The sequence below is a fragment of the Notamacropus eugenii genome, chromosome 2 (assembly GCF_028372415.1).
Source record: "Notamacropus eugenii isolate mMacEug1 chromosome 2, mMacEug1.pri_v2, whole genome shotgun sequence".
Classification (NCBI taxonomy): Eukaryota; Metazoa; Chordata; class Mammalia; order Diprotodontia; family Macropodidae; genus Notamacropus; species Notamacropus eugenii.
The window spans coordinates 375177698-375201088 of record NC_092873.1 but is presented as its reverse complement, the minus strand read 5'-3'; the positions used below and the strand labels follow the sequence as shown (position 1 = coordinate 375201088).

General features: G+C 41.0%; 1 long non-coding RNA gene across 1 annotated transcript; it reads right to left on the bottom strand.

Moving 5' to 3' along the window:
- Positions 1-18484: 18484 nt before the first annotated feature.
- LOC140528788 (uncharacterized) lies at positions 18485-21293 on the bottom strand. Its single transcript, XR_011975299.1, has 2 exons — positions 21207-21293; positions 18485-18554 (listed from the first exon to the last, which is right to left on the bottom strand). It is a non-coding gene; the product is annotated as an uncharacterized lncRNA (long non-coding RNA).
- Between the last annotated feature and the right edge of the window lie 2098 nt (positions 21294-23391).

Below are 23391 nucleotides of genomic sequence, written 5' to 3'. Positions count from 1 at the left end.
ACTATAAAAATTGAATTCTGTAAAATTATAAAAAAAAAGTTTTGACCCAAAGAGATACAAGAAGGTACCTCCCCCGCCCCAACTTCTTTGCCAAAGTGAGGAGTCATTTTTCAGTCATGTCTGACTCTTCATAACCCCATTTGGGATTTTCTTGGCAAAGATACTGGAGTGGTTTGCCATTTCCTTCTCCAGCTCATTTTTTTTGCATATGAGGAAACTGAGGCAAATAGGATTAATTGACTTGCTCAGGGTCACATATTCAGTTAGTATCTGAGACTGGATTTGAACTTGGATCTTCCTGACTCCAGGCCCAGCACTTTATTCACTGTACCACCTAGCTGCCCAACTATGAGTGTAGAACACCACATATAACATCAGGTTTTTAAATAACGATTAATTTTGCTGACGGGTTTTTTTCATCTTTTTTTATTCTTTGTTACAAAGGATTGATCTCTGGGAGGGGGAAGGATACCTTGGGAAATGTAGGTGAGATACAAACAAAAGACGCTAATCAAAGTTTATTTTTTAAACTGTAAGCTCCTCCTCCTAATTTTTGTCACACCACAGAACTAACTTATCAAATCCTTTTCACAGAAGCAGGCTTTGAGGAAGGGAAAGAATGTGAAAACAAGACGATACCAGGTAACTGTAGTGGGGGGGTGCGGAGGAAGGAGAAGAGAGGAGAGGAGAGAAGAGAAGAAAGGAGTAGAGGAAATGGAAGGACAGGAGAAAGGAGAAGAAGAAAGGAGAAAGAGGAGGAGGAATGGAATGAGAGAAGAAGACAAGGAAGGAGAGGAGAAGAGAAGGAAGGAGAAGAGAAAAAGAGGAGGAATGAGGGGAGGGAATGGAAAGAGGAAAGGAGAAGGAAGAAATGAGAGACAGGAAAGAAGAGAAAGGGGGAAGAGGAGAAGAGAAAAGAGGATAGGAGAAAAGAGGGAAGGCATGGAAGGAAAGGAGAGAAGGAGGAAATAAGAAAGAGGAGATGGCATGGAAGGAGAGATGAGAAGGGAGGAGAGGAGAGAAGAAAGAAGGGGAGAAGAGGGGAGGAAGGACCTGACTCTAATTTTCAACAAGGATCTACCATCCCTTCTCATGTATGACCTTCTAAATTGGAAATTAAGTTTTCCAGGGCAGGGACTCCAGCTAAAGTAAGATTTTTGTTCCCAGGGGATCTAGCACAGTTCAAGGAATAGTTCCTCCTAAGGTTCATGCATACCCAGCCATCATCTTGACATCATGGTCCTCTTCGAGAATGAAGGACAAACACAACAACAACCCAGTCACATAGAGAATCTTTGTACACAACTTTATAGTCGAAAGACTGTAAGGGGAACCGAACACTGACTTTATCACTTTCTGTGTGACCTTGGGCAAGTTACTTCACCCTGTCTTTCCTCAATCTCCTCATCTATAAATTGAGCAGTTGAACCAGACAACCTTGAAGGTCCCTCTTGGCTCTAAATTTCTGATTAATCTATTTGCCTTTTTCCTCTTTAATACAAATGGGGATGAACAGGGTAAGCCTGTGGCCAAATTGAGATATCTTAGTTCATCTTTTTTTCTAGCCCCACCCTTCCTGCTCCCCTTTCCTCTCGTTGGCATCACTGCCCCCCTCTGACCTCCCTTCTGCATTACTTTATTCTAGAAGACAGTGCACTTCAGTTGATATGGGAAGCTCATCTCATATACTGCAGTCCTCCAAAGAATCACATATATAGCCCTCAAGCATAGTTTCAAAGACAAGGGAGGGGAGAGAGAAGAAGGCTTGCTGATTCCCTTTCAGAGAAGCCTTCCCAGCTCATCACCTGACCTCCTCCCATGGGCCTGCTTCCTCAGCTATTTCAGTGCCAAACCTCCTCCCCAGCCAGTCTCCCCCACCTGAAGTAGAGAGCCAATAGCCAAGAGCAGTAGAAAGCAGGTAAGTCAATGGGTAGTCAGTAGTAGAAACAGGCCAGATTTCCCCCATCCTTTCCTTCTGTCATTCCAGTCCAAGATCCTCCATCCTCTCAGCCTCAGCCCACTGCATGATCTCCATTGCCCAGACCAAACCACTGCTCAGGACCTTCAGGAAAGGGCAAAATGAGACAATTCTACTCTGAACAAGGCTTTCTAAAAAGCAGAGACTGGGGGTGGGAAAGACCTTCCCAAATCAACAATCAAATTCTCACCTGTCTTGGGTTGGAGGGATGAAGTGCCCCCTGTGAGATGGTAGCATAAGGGGGACCCAACCCCATGCTTAGGGCAGCAGGAGCAGATTCTCTGTCCTCTCTCTCCAGTCATTCTTTCTCTTGCCCCCCATCCCTCCCCCACCATGCAGCCTTGACATTCCCATGCTGGGCTGCCCACCCCTGTTCTTTCAGAAAAGGCGGCAGTATTAGAGGGGATGAAAAAGGGGAAGCCTATGAGGGGGGAGGAAGGGGGTGGGAGGGCTGTCACATCAAAGAGTCACAAAATGTATTAGAAGCAAATTTGGAAGGAAATCAATGGTATGTAATGAGATTTGATTTTTCCCCATGTTGGGTTGGGCTAGGGGTTATATATGGGATCTCTGTGTGAAAGGAGCATGGAGATTAGACTGGAGGATGAGGGTCTGGCCAGGGGGCTGGAGCAGCAAAGTGTGACGGCTCCATCATCAGTGTCAGGAGAGAGAGGGAAACACACACACATTCACAGAGACAGAGAGGGAAACATATAGAAATGAAGAGACAGAGGAACAGAGAGGAGGACGCACATACATGGATGTACATAAAGATAGAGAGAGGCACATACACAAATATACAGAGAGGAAAACATACACATATACAGAGAAAAGAACAGGATGCATACACAGGCACAGAGAAAGAGATCTCATATACACATGAACAAAAAGAGATACACACATACACACAGAATCAGAAATATACACAGATACACATACAGAAATAAAGATACAAAGAAATAAACACATATACATGTACATAAAAGAGAGGGAGAAACACACATACCCACAGGAATGTGCTGGAGCTGCTTTGTTGTGGCTCATGAAAGCCAATTGTTAAATTTTCAGTGTAACTATTACATTGGAAATTGACAAACACTATAAACTAGGGCCTTATTTGTTATTTTGTTGAATCTGGATTTAAGAAAGTAATGGAGAAAAGGTTAATAATACAAATTTAACTTAAGAGTGTATTGTGTGTTTCTTTTTTTTCAGAGAGCCAGTAGTTAAATATTTACCAGAACATCTCTGCTTATACAGCAATAACAAGGGACATACACATCCATTGGGACAGCTAGGGATATACACATATATGTCTACATGCATAAAGAAACAGGAAGAGGTACATACACAGTGAGACACACAAAGAGACAAAGAGAACACAAAGAGAGCCAGACACACATAGACAGATAAACACATATGTACACAGATAGAGATAGACACATGAGCATACACAAGGACAGAGGTACACATGAATATATGGAGATGAGAACATATCCACAGACCCAAGCATACACAGATAATGATATATACAAGGAGGAATACACTCACATGAAGACACAAAAAAATCCACAAATCCACAGAGATAGTGACATAGGTAGGAAAAGCTAGTAATACCCAGATATGGGGGGAAAAGGAAAAGGAAGAGACTAAGTATTTATATAGCACCTACTATGTGTCGGGCACAGAAAGAGATCCACACACATAGACACAAACAGAGAGAAACACACAACCACAAAGAGAGATACACAAACATACACAGAGTCACAAATACAGATACAAGCACAAATAGACAAATACACACACATATACATGATTAGAAATGCAGAAAGACAGAAGAATACTCTTTGTATACTGCCTGTTTTCCCAGGGTTAGAACACTCCTAACCCCTTGTCCTGCTTCCTTAAACTCCCCCCATCCCCCATCACAGAAGAAGCTAAAAACCAGACAGCATAGTTCTAATATTTGACAGAGATTGCCCAGAAAAGCTGAACTGAGAAAGGGATATTGGAATTTTAATTTCTTGGTCGTCCTCAGATATGGGTGTGGAGCTGTCCATGGTACAAATCTTTCCATGAGAAACTGAGATTGGAGGGGCAGGATTGGGGAGAGGACTCAGGAGAAGCCCTGTGGGAAGGGGTGGGATTTGGGGGTTCCTATAGGTGCCCATAGGCTATTTTCAAGCATTGGTTGGGAAAGACACTAGAGGGAAGGATATTGACTGTTCTAAATGGTCTTCTCCTCCTAAAGGACTGATAGTTCCTGATGGAGACCTAGGAAATTGTCTTTTCTTCCTGAACACTCCCCACCTCATGAAAGCCCAAAGTTCCCAGGTCCCTGGGCCATGAGTGTAACTCAGGGACAGAGGAAACATGCTACCCCCTTATTCCATCATCACTCCCTGCCCCTAATCTATGAATTCCCCCAGCCGCTGGTTCCCACAGTTGGCCCCAATCACCAATGTCTCTCATCAATACTGTACTCCTGGAAGCTCTGCCTTGGCTCCCATCCCAATCAATAAACCAGCGGCTGCTATTGATGAGCCTGTAGGATATTTGAAGTCGGCAAGAGCTGAGAGCAAACCAAGCAGGATGAAGAGTACAAGGCCATTCCTGGAGCCAGGGGAGGCCTAGGGTCTGGACTGTTTCCACTGCTTAATAGGAGCAGAGAAAAGAGAAACAGAGAGAAAGTGACATAGATAGCAGAGAGATGCACAAATAGAGACTAAAGCAGGAACAGAGAGAGATGGACAGAAACAGAGACACTGAAGCAGACACTCATTCAACAAACTTTTATTAGGGACTGTGTTAGGTGCTGGGGGCATACAAAAGTTAAAAAAAAAAAGGTCCTTGTCTTCATACAGTCATACAGAGGGATTTAGGACACAAATATAACTTACTAGAATAAAAAATAAGAACAAGATAAGCTAATAAGAAAGCTACAAGAGAGGATTATATTAGGTGAGGGAGGTCATTATTAATAGAAAGAATCAGGTTAGGCTGTGAGAAGGAGGTGACATTTAAGCTGAATATCAACGGGGAGGTAGGTGTTGGATTTTTTTTTTTCCAATTAACAAATATTTATTTTTTCTCTCCCACCCTACTCCCAATGTAAAAGAGGGAAAAGATTAATAAAACCCTGCAACAAATATGCTTTGTTAAGCAAAACAAATTCCCACATTGGTAATGTCCAAAATGTACATTTTATTCTGCACCCTGAGTCTATCATCTCTTTATCAAGAAGTGTGTAGTACGCCTCATATCTCAGGTCATGGTTAGTTTTGCTGTTGATCAGAGATCCTAAGTCTTTCAAAGTTGTCTTTGCTGTTTTGTATAAATCGTTCTGCTCATTTCACTCTGCATCAATTCCTACAAGTCTTCCCAGGTTTCTCTTAAATCTCTTCTATCATTTACTTTTTTTAATTAAATTAAAATTTTTTGTTACATTTTAAGTTCCATACTGTCTCCCTCCTTCCTTCCCTACACCTCCCTAGAAAGGGTCATCATTTGACATATATATGTAAAGCCATACTATGCAGACCTCTATTTATCAGTTCTTTCTCTGAAGGTGGATGGTATCTTCCTTCATAGGTCCTTTGTAGTTGATTTGAGTATTTATGATACTCAGAATAACTTAGTCCTTCACAGTTATTCTTCAAACAATATTTCTATTACTACACACAATGTTTTCTTAGCTCTGCCTATTTCATTCATTAGTTTATGCAAGTCTTTTCATGTTTTTCTAAAATCAACCAGCTCATCATTTTTTACAGCACAGTAATATTCCATCACAATCCTATACCACAACTTACTTAGACATTTCCCACTTGACAAGCATCCCTTCAATTCCATTTTTTGCCTCCACAAAAAGAGCTGTTAATTAATATTTTAGAACATATAGGTTCTTTTCCTTTTTCCCTGATCACTTTGGGGGAAAGACATAATAGTGATATTGCTAGATCAAAGTATGTACACAGTTTTATAACTCTTTGGGCATAATTTCAAGTTGTTCTCGAAAATGGTTGAATCAGTTCACAGTTCAAACAACAATGTATTAGTGTCCCAGTTTTTCCACATCTCCAACATTTGTCATTTTTCCTTCTCTTATTTTAGCCAATCTGATAGATGTGAGATAATATCTCAAAGTTGTTTTAATTTGTATTTCTCTAATCACTAATGATTTAGACCATTTTTATATGATTATATATAGCTTTGATTTCTACATCAAAAAACTACCTATTCATATCCTTTGACCATTTCTCAGCTGGGGAATGATTCATATTCTTATAAATTTGACCCAGTTCTCTATACATTTGAGATATGTGACCTTTATCCAAGAAATTGCCTATAAAAATTCTCCCCCAGTTTTTTGCTTTCCTTCTCATCTTGGCTACATTGGTTTCACTTGTACAAAAATGTTTTAATTTAATGTAATCAAAATTATCCATTTTATATCTCACAATGCCCTCTATCTCTTGTTTATTCATAAATTCTTCTCCTATCCATGTCTGAGAAGTAATATGTTTCAAGTTCTCCTAATTTTCTTATATCTCCCCATATATCTAAGTAATATACCCATTTTGACCTTATCTTGGTAAATGGTATAAGATATTGGTCTATACCCAGTTTCTGCCAGACTGCTGTCCAATTTTCCCAACAATTTTTACCAAATAGTAAATTCTTATCCCAAAAGCTTAAGCCTTTATATTTGCCAAACACAAAGTTACTGTAATCATTTACTATTACATATTGTATATCTATTCCATTCCACCAGTGTACCTTTCTATTTCTTAGCCAATAGCAAAGAGTTTTGGTAAATACTGCCTTATAATATAGTTTAAGATCTGATACTGTTAAACCTCCTTCCTTTACATTCTTTTGCATTAATTCCTTTGACATTCTTGAGCTTTTGCTCTTCCAAATGACTTTTGCTATTATTTTTTTCTAGCTCAGTAAAATATTTTTTTGTAATTTAATTGAGATGGAATTGAATTAGGTATATTAGTTTGAATTGTCATTTTTATTATATTGGCTCAACCCACCCATGAACAATTACTGTTTCTCCAAACAGTTAAATCTGACTTTGTATAAAAAGTGTTTCATGATTATGTTCATGTAGTTCCTGGGTTTGTCTTGGTAGGCATATTCCCAGGTATTTTATACTGTCTATAGTTATTTTAAATGGGGTATCTCTTACAACCTCTTCTTGCAGAGTTTTGTTAGTGATATATAGAAATATTGATGATTTCTGTGGGTCTATTTTATATCCTGCTACTTTGCTAAAATTGTTAATTGTTTCAACTAGTTTTTTCATTGAATCTCTAGGATTTCCCATGTATATCACCATATTTTCTACAAAAAGAGATAGTTTTACTACCTCATTGCCCATTCTGATTCCTTCAATTTCTTTTTCTTTCCTTGTTGCCATTGTTAGCATTTCTAATACAATATTGAATAATATTGGTGACAGTTGGCAGCCTTGTTTCATTCCTGATCTTACTGCAAAGACTTCTAGTTTATTTCCATTACAAATAATGCTTGCTGGTGGTTTTATGTCTTATGTAATTTCTTATGACAAAATACCATTCCATGACATTTATAAATAATTTGTTCAGCCTTTCCCTAGTTGATGGGCACTGCCTTAGTGCCCATCAATACCACCAAAAATATATAATAATTGCATATATAATTGTGTGTATACATATATATATATATATATACACATACATATACATATATGAGTGTTTTCTTCTTTCTTTTATCTCTTTGGGGTATAGACCTAGTAGTGACATCACTGTATACTTTTTGGACATAGTTACAAATTGCTTTCCAAAATGACTGGATGACTCCACAAACAGTGCATTAATGTGTCTGTTTTACTGAACCCCTCCTTCAACATTTGTCATTTTCCATTTTTGTCATCTTTACTCATGTGAAAATAGGTAGGGTTTCTACTTTTTAAGGAATTATTTTCTTCAGTTAACTTTTGTATCTCCTTTTCCATTTGGTCAATTCTACTTTTTAAGGAGTTGTTTTCTTTTTCCAAGCTGTTGACTCTTTGTTCATAATTCTCTTGCATCACTCTCATTTTTTGTCCCAATTTTTCTTCTTTATTTCTCTTATTTGATTTTTAAACTCCTTTTTTAGTTCTTCCATGAGTTCTTTGTGGGTTTGAGTCCAATTCCCATTTTTCTTTGGGGCTTTGTCCATAAGCATTTTGACATTGTTGTCCTCTTCTGAGTTTGCGTCTTGATCTTCCCTGTCACCATAATAACTTCCTGTGGTCAAGTTCCTTTTGCTTGTTTTTTGCTCATCTTTTCCAGCCTTTTCCCTTATTTTTAAATTTAATCTCTGCTTCTGAGCTGGAAGGGGCACTGCCCCAAACTTCTTGTGCCTGGGATTCCAGGACCTGGCTGTTGGCCTGGTGCTGTACTGGTGCTACCCTGAGGCCCACCTGATGCTGCACTGGGGTGGTTGGAGGTGAGGGAAGAGGGCTGGTACTTGGTGCTGCCCTGAGTTGCTCTATCCACTGTACCACCAAGCAGCCCAGTGGACAGAGGATTAATTTCAGTTCAGGAGGATCTTCATTTGAATGAAGACACTAACTATATTCCATGCAATAACAGTGACTGAACAAATTACTTAACAAAATAAAGGACTTCTAAGGTCCCTTCTACCTCTAAATCTCTGATCCTTTGATAAATATCAGAATTGAGATTTGAGCCTATGTCTTTCAGATTCTAAGTCCAGTACTTTACCTACTATACCACACCAGCCCTTTTAATATTACCTTTTATAAAAGTACATATTTTTACAGACAGAAAATCATACCCTGAGGCATCTGCTGGTATAGTAGACAGAGTTCTGGGCCCAGAGTTAGGAAGTCCTGAATTCAAATTCATCTTCAGACACTTACCAGCTATATGACTCTGAACAAGTTGATAAACCTCTGTTTGTCTCAGTTTCCTCAACTGTAAAATGGAAGTCATAATAGCCCTTGTCTCCTAGAGTTGTTATCAGGATCAAAAGAGATAATATTTGTAAAGTTCTTGGTGCCTGGCATATAGTTGATTGGTAATTGTCCTTCATTCCTGAAGAGGACCAAAATGACACCACTATATTGGTGTCAAGATACAGCATGTTGTACTGTGGCTGATCAGACCAATATGAGCTCAGAAAGCTCTACCACAGCTTAGGCATATATAGTCCATATGAACATCTGGAGTGGAGATGAGATGTCTCTAGATTTATGTGTCTCATAGTAAGCATTTAATAAATGCCATTCCCTTCTCCCCACCCCACCGCCAATGGCATTGGGATATTTATTTTGTTGAATATGGCACAGTCAAAGCTTCAATAACGATAACACGCAGGAAGATATAATTTTAAAACCTTACCAAGGGCACACAAATACTTTGTCCCAGCTCTTCACTGAGTCCAGCGGCTCTCAAAGGCTTGTGTACTTCAAGTTTTGCTAGATATACCATGAACATGTTAAATATTACATTATTGCAGATCAAAGAAAATTGACATATAATTTTGTTTACCCAGAATATGTTAAGTGTGGTATTTGCAAAATAAATAAAATTTGCCTGGTACTCAAAGGCACTAACCTCAACACAGTTCATTCCTTGAACTTGCAAAAAGTTCACTATTACAAAGGGTTTATTTTTCCTTTTTTTTCTCAGTGGAGGAGAGAAGCAAGAGAGAAAGAGAAAATAGGTTTTTGTTCATTGGGAAAAAATTTTAATTGAAAAAGGAACAAAAAATAAAGAGTTTTGCTTACTGAAGGGAAATTGGTCCCATATATGTCTCCTGACCCATCTGTAGGAAATGCCATGATTCCACATAGCAAAGAATATTGTACTGAAAGAAATAAGTGTGAGAACCACTCATTTGGTCCTCATCTCTCTTCTTATTTTATAGAGGGAACTGAAGCCCAGAAAGAACAAGTAATTTAACCTAGGTCTTTTATAGAGGGAACTGAAGCCCAGAAAGAACAAGTAATTTAACCTAGGTCACACAGAAAGTTAGGGGCAGAGCTAAGACTAAGCCTCAGGAGTTCATGTGCCCACATTATCTTCCTTATTTTCTATACTATGATTGAGGTTTATATTTTTAAAAATAACTCTAGCTGAGATCTCATATATAAATTATATATATATTAAACTATGTATATATATATATATATATATATATATATGATAATTCACAAATTGAATAATCATGAGCTAGCTGTCAACCATTTATCCATTCATTTATTACTCCACAAAGCAGAAAGGCCCAGGAGATAGACTGAGGAAAGTATGATGCTGTGGATCGGGGGGAAGGCCTCTCTATCTATCTGGAGGGCGCTGAAGCTATGGGAGGAGTAGAAATGAGAAGAGGGACACACACTCTCACCCCAGGCCCCAAAGCAGCAGCTGGTGAAGGGCATCCTCTGAAATTGAATATTGTAATGAAGGAAGGGCAAAGCAGTAGAAGGGGGAGGAAGGGGGGAACGAGGGAAAAGAAGGGAGAATTCACATAATACTCTCTAGGTTCTAATAGGGAGGGAGACCTATTTAGAAGCAACTTTTCCAACGATGCTTCTAGTGTTCAAGGTGCAAATCTACCAGCCCAATTGCTCCCCATTACCTGGGCCAACGCAAGAAATTGAGAGAATTAAATGAGGAGGGAGGAGGGAGCTAAGCTTGGAGCATTTCTACTGTACATAAAGTGACTGGTGGATGTCTTGATCCCACTTTCACCCTTATTTATTAATCCTGAAAACCCTGATTGCACCAGGCAAGCAAGATGAAGACAGTCTAGTGGAGAAAACAGACTAGAGGAAAGGAGAGACTGGGGACACCCCGGAAAGCTATTAGCAGTTTTCCTGGAGGATGAAATCTTTCTTGGAGGCAGCTATAATGGAATAGGAGTACTGGATTTGGAGTTAGAGGACCTTGGTTCAAATACCAGTTCAACCATTTATTACCTATGTAACCTTGGGTAAGATTCAAGTCTTCATCTTTCTTTCTCTACCTCAGTTTCTTTCTCTGCAAAGTAAGGGAAGAAGAAAGGTTAGTTTAGATCAGGAGTTCTTAACCTGGGGTCCACAAACCCCCATGATATCCCTAGATAGATTTCAGCAGGTCCATGAGTTTGAAAGAGAAAAAAATCCAACTTTATTTCAATACAATTGATTTCCTTTTTAGTTTTTTGTATTTTATTTTTTGCATTTAAGAACATTACTATGAGAAGGGGTACGCAGATTTCACCAGGATGTCAAAGGAGGCCATAACATGAAAAAGGTCGAGTCCCTGTTCTATATCATCTCTCTCATCTCCTTTAGTTCTAAAATTCTATGATTTTATTTGCCTACTAGAAAGCATTTAGAGCTAGAAGGAACATTAAGGTCATCTAGCTGAACTTCCTAATTTTACCATTGAAGAAACAAAAAACAGGAGAAGGGGAAGTAATTTGCCCAAGGTCAAACTGGTACTGAATGACAAAGCTAGGAACCCAGGTCATAGATAGAGATATAATGGAGTATAGAGAGATGATAGATAGATAGATAGATAGATAGATAGATAGATAGATAGATAGATAGATAGATAGATAGATAATGATTAATAGACAGATAGATGATTGATAGGTAGATGAGAGCCATATAGATAAGTAGATAGATGATTGATAGTTGATAGATAGGTATATGATAGAGAGAAGGATGGACAGATAGATAAATAAGTAGATGATTAATAGACAAGTGGATGACAGAGACAGAGATAGATGGATAGATAAATTGATTGATGGATGGATGGATGGATGAATGGATGATAGGTACATGAAAGATAGGTGAACAAATGGATAAGCACGTAGATGATTGATATATACGTAGATGATAGAGAAACAGAGAGAAAGATGGATAGAAAAGTAGGTGGATGATTGCTAAATAGGTAAATGATAAAGAGATGGCAGAAAGACAGAGACAGATAAACAGGTAGATGATTGATAGATACATAGATAGGTAGGTAGATAGGTGATAGGTAGTTGATAGAGAGAGGGAGAGATGGATGGACAGATAAATAGGTAGATGATAGAGAGATAGAGATGGATAGATGGATGGACGGATAGATAGATAAGGATGTAGATAATTGATAGGTAGATGATAGAACTAAAAGGATCTCGGAGATTGTCTAGTTCAGCTCCTTTATTTAACAAATGAAGAAACTGAGGCATAGAGAGTGAAGTGCCTTGTCCAAGGTCACACACAGCAGTATCAAAGCTGGAAGTGAGTTCAAGTCTAGTGACTTTGTGTTCAATGCTTTTTCCACTATACCACAACTTGAATCCAAATCCAGAGCACCCCCAAATCGGGAAAGGAGGAGAAGTGACCTGATCTCCCAGCAAACACTTTGCCCCCACTAACAGTCTCCTGGGAGATTGTCCATGTACCTCATCCAGCTGGTCAGCTCTCCCTTATTAAGAATGTCCCCCACTGCTGTTCCCCAAAGCTTCCTATCTCTGCCCCCTACACATGCCCTAGTCTCCCTAGACGCTCCTCTTGAGCCCTGAAGTCCACTCTCCTCTCACTCCCTCTGGAGTCTCCTTTATCTAGTCACCTCCCACCCCACACACACCACAGGGAGTCAACCCAGAACTGATTCTCCTCCCCACCCCCTAGCCCCAGCCCAACAAAACAAGAGACCACCTGGGGAAGTGATAATGAGGCCCAGGAAGCTGTGAACAGGCAGACACAGGTGTAGTTTCAATCATATATCGCCACCTTCCACCCCCACCCCACCCTTTAATGAGCAGAGATCTACCCTTCTCTGACTGTCCCAGAGAAGCTATTTAGTTTTCCCTTGCGATTCTCATTAGCACAGGCTGTTGTTAGGTTATGAGAGAGAGCATCATGGAGCTGGACGTCAGCGTCCCCTCCTTTGTGATGGAACCAACAAGGCACAGTGGTTAGAAGGCTCCAGTCAAGTGGAGGGAATGCTGGTTCTGAAAGCACAGGTTGGGATCCTGGCTTTGCCTCTTGATACCTAATGTGACTTTGGAAGTCATTTCTCTGGGACTCAGTTTCTCCATCTATAAAATGAGGAGGTTAGACTAAATGACCTCTAATAGCCCTTCCGGTTCTAAATCTATGATTCCAGGAATGTTTGTGGTAGTCTCGGATCAGGGTCTCTGAGGAGACAACCCCACCAGATGAAGGGATCAGTCCATGGGAGCACAATCACCCAAATTCTCCCCCCATCCCATCTCTGCCCTGAGAGAAGCTAGAAAGTGTCCACTCTTCCATCATCCAACTCCTTCTAGCTCCCACCTAGCCCCTCCCTCTCTGTGCCTGTCTCTGCATATATGTCTCTTTTGCCTTTGTCTCTGTCTCCCTCCCCCTCTTCTTTCCTCCCACCTCTGTCTCCCTCTCCATATCTGTCTCTCTGCCTCTGTCTCCCTCCTGCTCCTTCTCTCTCTCCCCCAACTTGTCTCTCTTCCTGTGTCGGTCCCTGTCTCTGTCTCCATCTCTGTCTCTGTCTCTCTGCCTCTGCCTCTATCTGACTCCCTCTCCTTCCCTCTCTTTCTCCCCCCCTTACCTGTCTTTTTCCCTCTCCCTCTCTCTGTGTGTCTCTGTCTCTCTGTGTGTCTGTCTCTCCTTCCCCTTTCCTTTCTCTTCCTCCCCTCCACTTCTCTCCCTTTCTCTCTCCCTGTCTGTCTCATGGCTCTCTTTCTTCCTCCCTACCCCCCCCCCCCCACTCCCTTACTCCTGGAATGCTGCTTCCCAGCTCCAGTTTCACCTCCTGGGCACCCTTTCATTTCTGTTTTTGTATCTCCAGCAGGAGACACAGTTCAGTGGATTGAATGTTGGATTTGGAGTCAAGAAGACCTGAATTAAAATAGTCTCAGACACAATCACTGCAGGAAAATCACTTACTCTCTCTGGGCCTCAGTTTCCTCATCTGTGAAATGAAAAGGTTGGACTGGATGGCCTTTAAGTTTCCTTACAGCTCTAGATCTAGGATCCAATGTCCTTCTGAAAGTCTTCATTGGATCACAGATTTATTGCTGGGAAGGACCAGTAAGGCTCTAATCCAAATCCTTCACTATATGGATGAGGTGGTTTGCCCAGAGTCACCAAGGCAATGAGCCATATCTTCTGACTCCAAAAGTCCAGTGATCTTTGCTCCTCCAAGGCCAAGCATGCCTACTTCCTTTAGCAGAGAAGGAGGGCGAGTCCCTCCCCAGCCCCAGACCGAGCACTGCCCCCTGGATATGTCCATTTGCCAATATCCTTCCTTTTCTGGGAAAACAGCCGCTGCCACCCTGCAGCCTGTGACTGACTGGCCTGCTCTCCATCCTTCCCTCTGCCCATGTGATGATGCCGAGGAGGTGGGAATGGGGGAGGTCCCCTGCCCTGGAGGGAAATATTCCCTGGGTGTATTGTGACAGATTGTGGGAGCAGGAAGTGAGGGGGAAGGACTGTATGCTACACTCCAGTGTGGCACATATTTGTAAACATCATTAATCAGGGATTAGCAGATGGGGATGTTAATTGCACCTGTGCAAGCCTGAGACCTTGAGGTTGATTGCCTTTACAAACTGTGGGGATCCCAGCCACCTGGCTGTGGGGGAGAACAGCAGGGAGGAGGCTGGGAGGAGATTGAGAGAAGTAGGAGGCTGCGGTGGAAGGAGAGTGAGCAAAAGGCCTCAGATCTGGGGACCACTCTGCTCAGGTCCATGCCCATCTCCCTCTGGAAACACTGTAGGGTGGTCTTGGAATAGTCACCAAGGGATCATTGGTGGAGGCTGGGCAAAGAGAAGGTCAGGACTTCCTCATCTGGACACTCTGCCTCCTTACTTAAGACTCAGAACTGGAGTTTAGGAAGCTTCCCAGATGAGAAGGCATAATTCATATCCATTGCAATCAACCACCATTTATTGGGCAGCCACTATCTGCAGCTTCCTGGATACAGTACCACCAGAAGGGGCATAAGACATGACCCGTGACCCCAAGGGGCTTGTAATCAGTCTAACTGCACAGAGAAAACATATGCATTTGCACATACAAGAATGTATGTATAAGAGGGAAGTTTGCTTGTAATGGAAGCCTACAGTCTGTGACACAGATCACAGTTCATCTAGGGCCTAGTCCCGAGAAGTTGCCAGAAACACATGAAGCAAGTTGTCCAGGACATCAAAAGCAGCATTCAAACCCAGTACTTCCAATACTCCACCCAAAAGGCAACGCAGCCTCTATACATTTGCACATAGCAGATATGAATGACAGAGTGAATGAATAATGACTCAAGATGGATTAAAAATCATAGAATGTTTGAGCTCTAACTGAACCCTGGAGATAATCTCAGACACTTCCTAGCTGTGTGACTCTAGGCAAGCCACCTGTAAAACCAGGATGATAATCACAACATCCACTTCACAGGGTTGTTGTGAGGACCAGATGAAGTAACATGGCAAAGGAAGCACTTGGTAAATCTTAGCGGACAAATGCTCGTTGTTGTGGTTGTTATTGAATGAGATAAGAAATCTGGGCCCCAAAGACAGGAAAAGATTCACCAAAAGTCACTTGATAGTTTATGGGAGAGGCAGGACCAGAAGGAACTGAGGCTTTCTGATTCCTAGGATAGAATTCTTTTCAATATACCCCACTTTTCCTTTCACGGCCAACCTAAATTCTTATTTTGTCTTTGGTATGGTGTTTATTTAGTCTGGAAAATACTCCCTAAAATAACAATCATTTTTTGGGGGAAGCAATTGGGGTTCAGTGACTACCCAGGGTCACACAGCTAGTGTCTCAGGCAGGATTTGAAAATCACATCCTCCATTATAACAACCTGGGCCCTCTCTCCTTCTCTACTAAACATCTGCTATAGACACGAAAGGGATGTGGTGATCAGGTTCAGTCCTGGGAGAGCCTGACTGCCTAAAAGAAAGGTCAGACTCCTTTTCTCACACTCTCATTTGTGATACATGTACCATCATGCCCCAGGGCATTAAGTTCTTAAAACTTGGGTTTGGCTTATGTTTAATGTCTCCCCTGAAGAAGGAATAAAAAGCTACTCAAGGAACAATGCAAATCAAGTATATTTCCTCTACACAAAAGCAATGTTTAATACACAGAAGACTCACAATCAAGCATTTAAAAACTGCTGTTATATTCCTCCAGGGGGTTACCATCAAAGAGTTTTGTGGGACTTCTGAATAGATACTTTATATTTCATCCTGGCTTTGCACTGTAGAAAAAAGTTCCCTCTAATTCAGACCCTAGGCCAGTACTAGGGCTCACTGTCCTGTCAGTGACTGTCTTCTCTGTAGCAAACTTCCCCTGGAGCCAATCAGCGCTAATCGATGGACCCAGGACCTTTGGACCTTCCAAATTCACAAGGTCACCTCCAAGGCTGGAAATATATCCACCTCAGGATTACTGTTCAGTTACCTATATTCAGGGAAGGAAACACAAAGCAGAAGAGGTGTCCAGAAGCCCAGATACAAGCTCACCTAGCTGAGCCCCCTTACTCTAGCTGCTGCATTGGAACAGTCACCATTTCTCTTAGGGTCAAGGAAGGACACTATTCCTTTTTACTACCCTCTTGAGAGATGGACTTTAATTGTCCTTATAGATATGCAGCTAAGAAGAGGAGATAGAGGCAGAGGGTGAGATGCTGTGTCCAACTCTGCATGGCCCCATTTGGGGTTTTCTTGGCAAAGATACTGAAGTGGTTTGCCATTTCCACCGCCAGATCATTTGACAGATGAGAAAACTGAGGCAAACAAGGTTAAGTGATTTGCACAAGGTCACACAAATAGTGTCTGAGGCCAGATTTGAAGTCAGGAAAAGGAGTCTTCCTGAGTCCAGGCCTGGTGCTCTAGCCACTTTGCTTCCTAGCTTCCCTTTAACATTCACTGAGTCATTGATTGGTTCTTCATGCTCAGTTGCCATTATATAGGTTGCTTAGTCATCTGAAAGCACAAGTCCTTGAGTACTGAGTCACTCATATACCTGAGATTTGCAGGGGAGTTCTGATGCACATTCCCATAGATGCCATTTCCAATTCAACCCTCCCCTTGACCTCCTACACTTGGAATGACTTTCCGTCCACTCCTGGGGAAGAAATCAGAAGAATGCAATGAAAGGAATGTAGCTGGATTTAAAATTAGAGGATGTAATTTATGACGTTGGGCAAATCACTTAACCACTATGGAACTCAGTTTCCTCATTTATAAAACGAGAGGGTTGATGCTATAAAGAAAAAACAGCTTTGAAAAACTTGAGAACTGTTATCAATGCAATGATCAGCCATGATTCCAAAGGACCAATAACAAAGCATGCTACCCATCTGGACTCAGGAGGCATAATCAGACATACGCTTTCATACACTGCCACTGTGAGAACTTACTTTCTTCACTATGCATATTTGTTGCAAGGGCTTTGTTTTTCTTTTTTCTTTTCCAGTGAGGATGAGGTGGGAAGCAGAAGGAAGATAGAGATAGAGTAGCCCAAAATAAGAAAAGAAAGAAAAAAGGGTCACTGAGGGATTTTTTTAAATTCAGAGAAAAAGTCAGAATTACAGGCAAGCAAGCCAACTTTGAAAGTTACAATTTGATCTTATATATTTAAAAAGGAAAGAAAGCTACACAGAATAGAGACCTGTACTTTCATGCACAATCCCTTTTTTCCCTCTTCTCTCTACATATGAAAATGCCCATTTTATTTGGTGTTTGTTAATTTCAGAATAAAAATACATTTAAAATAAGACTGGATTAGATAACATTTTCCATCTCTATATCTATAATTCTATGATAAGTAGGGGTATTCCATGATCCATTATTAGAGAAATCACATGGAAAATACCAAGCAATTTCTACTTCCAACCAACAAAAATTTTTCTGGTTAAATATTTTATTTGTGCTAGTTTTTTTTTAATATCTCTGTCATTTCTCAATGACTCACCCCCAACCCCAAAAGAACCATCCATGGTAACAAGTAAACAGTTAAGCAACACAAATCAGCACATTGACCACGTCTGTAAAACATACTCCTCATTTCCCACCTATTGTCCACCATCTTTCTGCCAAGAAATGCTTCACCATCAGATTATTAAATCACAATAGGACCCAGAAGCTTTAATGTTTTTTAACTGTGGAAGCTCTCCTCCCACACTGTCCTAGTGTGAATGGAAAATACTATCTGCAAGGTAAGAGTTTCCTAAATTCCCAAAAGAATTCTCTTAGCTTTAGGAATGTGTTAGCAGTATTTCATTCTGGGAGGGGAGAGGGGAGAGTGGAAAGATGAAAGGACAGAAGATTTACCTTTTTGCTCAATTCAAGCTATTATTAAAGCGAGTCTTTGCTATCAACAGGGTGACCAATTTCTTGAACCTTCCCTATTGTCTCTGTTTTGTCTTCACTGAATCTCCATGGAATCCATGGGTCAGTCATTCAACAAAGTCCTCTCCACTATAACCTTAGAATCTCTCGAACCCTTGATTATCTGCCACCTACCTTGCTAATTAATAATGATTCCTGGCTAAATCCCATCATTTATCTCCTCCATCCTGAGTTGTAGGGTTAGCTGGAAGAAATCACAAGACTATTCAGGTTACTTAATGTCAGTCAGACCTAAAACGCTGCTCAGAGAAACTTTTATCCATCTCAAGCCAACTCCTGCCATGCTGAAATCATAGATATCTGGAAATATTGACTTCTAATTTAAAATTCTCTGGGACTCAGTTTCCTCATTAGTAAGATAAAGACTTCCCTCTCAGTTCCAAATCTATGAGCCTACAAAATGGCATAATAATGGCTAGCAAATTATATAGCACTTTAAGGCTGACAAAGCCTTTTACCTGGGTAATCTCATTTGATCCTCACAACAGGTGTTATTATTATCATCATCCCCATTTTACAGATGAGGAAACTAGGGCAAATAGAGGTCACGCTGACTCTAGTCCCAGTACTGCCTCCATCATGTCACCAGCTTTATCTATTCCAAATCCTAATGCCGAGGCAGTATAACATATTGGAAAGAGCACTGACTCTGGAGACAGAAGGCCTGAGTTCAAATCCTAGTCATTTACTACCTACATGCTATTGTGCAGTCATTTTGGTCATGTCCCACTCTTTGTAAGTCCATCTGGGGTTTTCTTGGCGATCCTGAAGTGGTTTGCCATTTCCTTCTCCAGCTCATTTTACAGATGAGAAAACTGAGATAAACAGCACGAAATGACTTGCCCAGGATCACACAGCTAATGAATGTCTGAAGCCAGATTTGAACTCACAAAGATGTGTCTTCCTGACTTTTCGCCCAGCATGCTATCCATTGAGCCACCTAGCTCTTAACTACCTGCGTGACCAGGGCAAATCACTTAACCTCTGCTACCTTAGTTTCCTCATCTGTAAAATGACTGGTTTTTGAAGTCCCTTCCAGCCCTAGATCTGTGATTCTATCACCTTCATTTCCCAAGACATCCCTCTATCTCTCCCACCAAGGAAGCCAACCTTTGAAATGAGGGAGGAATAGGAGGGAAAAGCAGTTCAGCAAAACTAACCCACATATCAATCAAGAATAATAGTATATACAGTGTTCCACATCCCTTGTCCCCCACCTTGGCAAAGGGTGGGAGTGGGACAATGGGAGGAAAATGCATTCCCTCATCTCCTCTTTAGGGACAATCTTCCCACAGTGCTTCCCTTAATCTCTTGTTCACTGCCACTTCTCCACTCTTTATAATATGTCTTCAATCTTCAGTTCTTGTCTGAATCAGCTCTCTAAGGACTTCCTGAAAATCAACATATTCAATCACTTTTTCTCACTCCTTTTCCCGCTCATCCCTCCACAGCACCTACTAGAGACTCTCCATGTCACTGCCCTGACTCCTCCTACCTGTCTGGATGCACCTTCTGTCTCCTTTAAAGTATATCCTTCCTCCTGCCTTCTCATGGTAGAAATTCTCCCCAAAATGTCTGAGCTTAGCCTTCTTCTCTCCTCTCTATGCTGTATTCCTCATCAATGTTAGCTGTTTCCATAGCTTGGAGTCAGGCAGAGATGAGTTTGAATCCTGCTGCAGATTCTTAATTAGCTATGTGACTTAAAGTGAGTTGCCTACCTTAGTTTCTTCATCTGTAAAATGGGGATAATACTAGCACCTACTTCTCAGGGTTATTTTGAGTAGCAAATGTGATAACTCATGTCAAGCTTTTTTGCAAGCCTTAAAACACTACATAAATGATAGTTTTAATTTTGTTATTATCATCACCTTTATGAAGATGAGTTTCCCCTCAGTATCTCCAGGTCTGATCTTGTCTCCCTGGTTCAGATGTACATTTCCACCTAGGTGCACCTCACTAGCAAAGTCATCCTTTCCCTCAGACTAGCTCCTCCTCCTGACACACCTCTTTCTGACAAAGTCTTTCATGCTTTTTTCAACATGTCCAAGATGAAACTCATTATCTTTCCCCCTAAGCCTTCCCTATTACTTTCCAGGGAAACACTATCCTCTCAGTCCCCCAGGCTGAAAACCTAGGCATCCTCCTGAACTCCTCACTATCTTTCATCCCCCCCACCATATTCAACCTATTGCCAGTCTAATTATTTCACCTTTGCAACATCTCTGGAAAATGCCCCCTTCTCTCCTCTGACATTGCCACTGTTCTGTGCAGGCCCTCATCCCCTTGAGCCTTGATTATTGCACTAGCTTGCTGCTGGCTCTGCCTGCTTCAGCTGTCTCTGTGCTCTAATCCCTCCTCCACTCAGCCACCAAAGTGATTTTCCTAAAGCAAAGGTCTGACCATGTCAACTACCCTACTCAATAAACTCCAATGGCTCCCGTTCATCTACAGAATCAATGCAAAATCCTCTGTTTGGCGTTCCAAGCCCTTGATAGCATAGCTTCCCTCTACCTTTCCAGTCTTTTTATACCTTATTCCCTGTCATATTCTCTTTAATCTAGTGACACTGTCCTTTTTGATGTTCCATGAACAAGACACTCCATCTCTCAGCTCTGGGCATTTTCTGTGGCTATACTCCATGCATAGAATGCTCTCCCTCCTCATTTCTGCCTTCTGGCTTTCCTGGTTTTCTTCAAGTAGCACTAAAATTCCATTTTCTACAGGAAGCCTTTTCCCACCCCTCAGTTCTGCTGCCTTCCCTCTTCTAATTATTTCCTATTTATCCTGTATATAGTTTCTTTGTACATTTTTGTTTGTGTGTTGTCTCTCCTATTACCTGGTAAGCTCCTTGAGGATAGGCTTTTGCTTTTCTCTGTGTTCCCAGTGATTAGCACAGTGCCTGGCACATAGCAGGTACTTAATTTATTGACTGGCTGATAGCTATCCCTAATGACAAGACAGAGATATAGAGATAGTATAATTAGATGAATTTCCAACTTGCCTGATTACAAGAATAAAAAAATAATCATTTATGGATTCACATTAACTTGGATTATGTGGTTATTGATCTAGAGCCAATATCCTAGAGAATGGAGTCACAGGGACCTTAGGAAGCACCGCTAACAATAAGGCCAGTGGAGATGATGGAATTCCAGATGAACTACTTAAAACCCTAAAAGATGATGCTGTTAAAGTGCAACACTCAATATGCCAGCAAATTTGGAAAACTCATCAATGACCACTGGATTGGAAAAGATCAATCCTAAAGAAGGTCAGTGACAAGGAATGTTTAAATTACCAAACAACTGAGCTCATTTCACATGCCAGGAAGGTTATGCTTAAGATTCTGCAAGGTAGGTTTCAGCAATATGTGAACCAAGAATTATCAGAAGGGCAGGCTGGTTTTCAAAGAGGCAGAGGATCTAGAGACCAAATTGCCAACGTTCACTGGCTTATAGAAAAAGCAAGGGAGTTCCAGAAAAGTATCTACCTCTGTTTCATGGACTACACTAAAACTTCTGTGTGAATCACAACAAAATGTGCCAAGTCCTCTAACAGATGGGAGTTCTGGATCATATTTTCTCCTGAAGGCCAAGAAGCAATAGGTGGAACTGAACATGGAACAACTGATTGGTTTAAGATTAGTAAAAGAGTACAACAAGGCTATCTCTTGTCACTCTTTTTATTTAACTTGTATGCAGAGTACATCATGTGAAATGTCAGATTGGATGAATCAAAAGCCAGAATTAAGGTTGCCAGGAGAAATATCAACAACCTCACCTGTGCAGATGATACACTCTGATGGCAGAAAGTGAAGAGGAATTAAGAAGCTTCTTGATGAGGGTGAAAGAGGAGAGTGTAAAAGCTGGCTTGAAGCTTAACATCAAAACAAACTAAGATCTTGGCAACTAGTCCCATCACTTCTTGGCAAATAGAAGGAGAAGAAATGGAAGCAGTGTCATCTCTTATATTCTTTATATGTTGCAAACAGCAACTGAAGCCATGAAATTAAAAGATGTTTGTTCCTTGGAAAGGAAAACTATGGCAAATATGGACAGCATACTAAAAAGCAGAGATGTCACCTTGCCAACTAAGGTTTGTATAGTAAAAGCCATGGTGTTTTCAGGAGCAATATATGGCTGTGAAAGTTGGAGTATAAGGAAAGCTGAGTGCCACAGAATTGATGCTTTCAAACTGTGATGCTGGAGAAAACTTTTGAGGGTCCCTTAGACAGCAAGGAGGTCAAATCAATTAAAGAAATTGATCCAGGTTATTCACTGGAAGGTCAAATACTGAAGCTGAAGTTTAAATACTTGGACCACATCAACGAGAAGACCACATAACGGAAAAGACCCTAATGTTGGGAAAGATTAAAGGCAAAAGGAAATGGGAAAGGCAGAGAATGAGATGGATAGCTTGTATCATGGGAACACGAACATGAACTTGGACAGACTTCTAGAGGTAGTAGAGGATAGAGGTGCCTGGTGTACTATGGTCCAGAGGGTCGCAAATGGAAATTCACTAAACTGAATAGCAGCAATATTAACATGGATAGAGGTCCCTAGTGGAGAAACACTGAGATCTATTCAATGCTATTCTACAGTATTCGGGACAATTGCTTGGATGATGGCATTTTCATAAAACTATCCCCTTCTCCTTCTGGCCTTTATAACCTCCTGACCAAGTATAGTAATAAGATCCTAATCAGTCTCCTTACCTTGAAGGGGGACCCATGCCAAATCATCCCATATATCACTGCCATATTAGTCTTCCTAAAAGCAGAGTTTTAATCCAGGCTTTCCTCAGTTCAGAAACCATCATAAACTCCTCACTGCCATTGACCCCCCCAAAAATAAAACCAAATGTCTTTAGTCTGGCATTCAAGGTCCTCCATTATACTCCAGTATACTTCACTAGCCTCACCTCTGCCTGTGGTATTACACGTTCCAGTCATACCAGACTAGTCCCTACTCCCCTTGTTCATGCTGTTCCCTCTATCTGGAAAGTCTGATTTCTCCTGT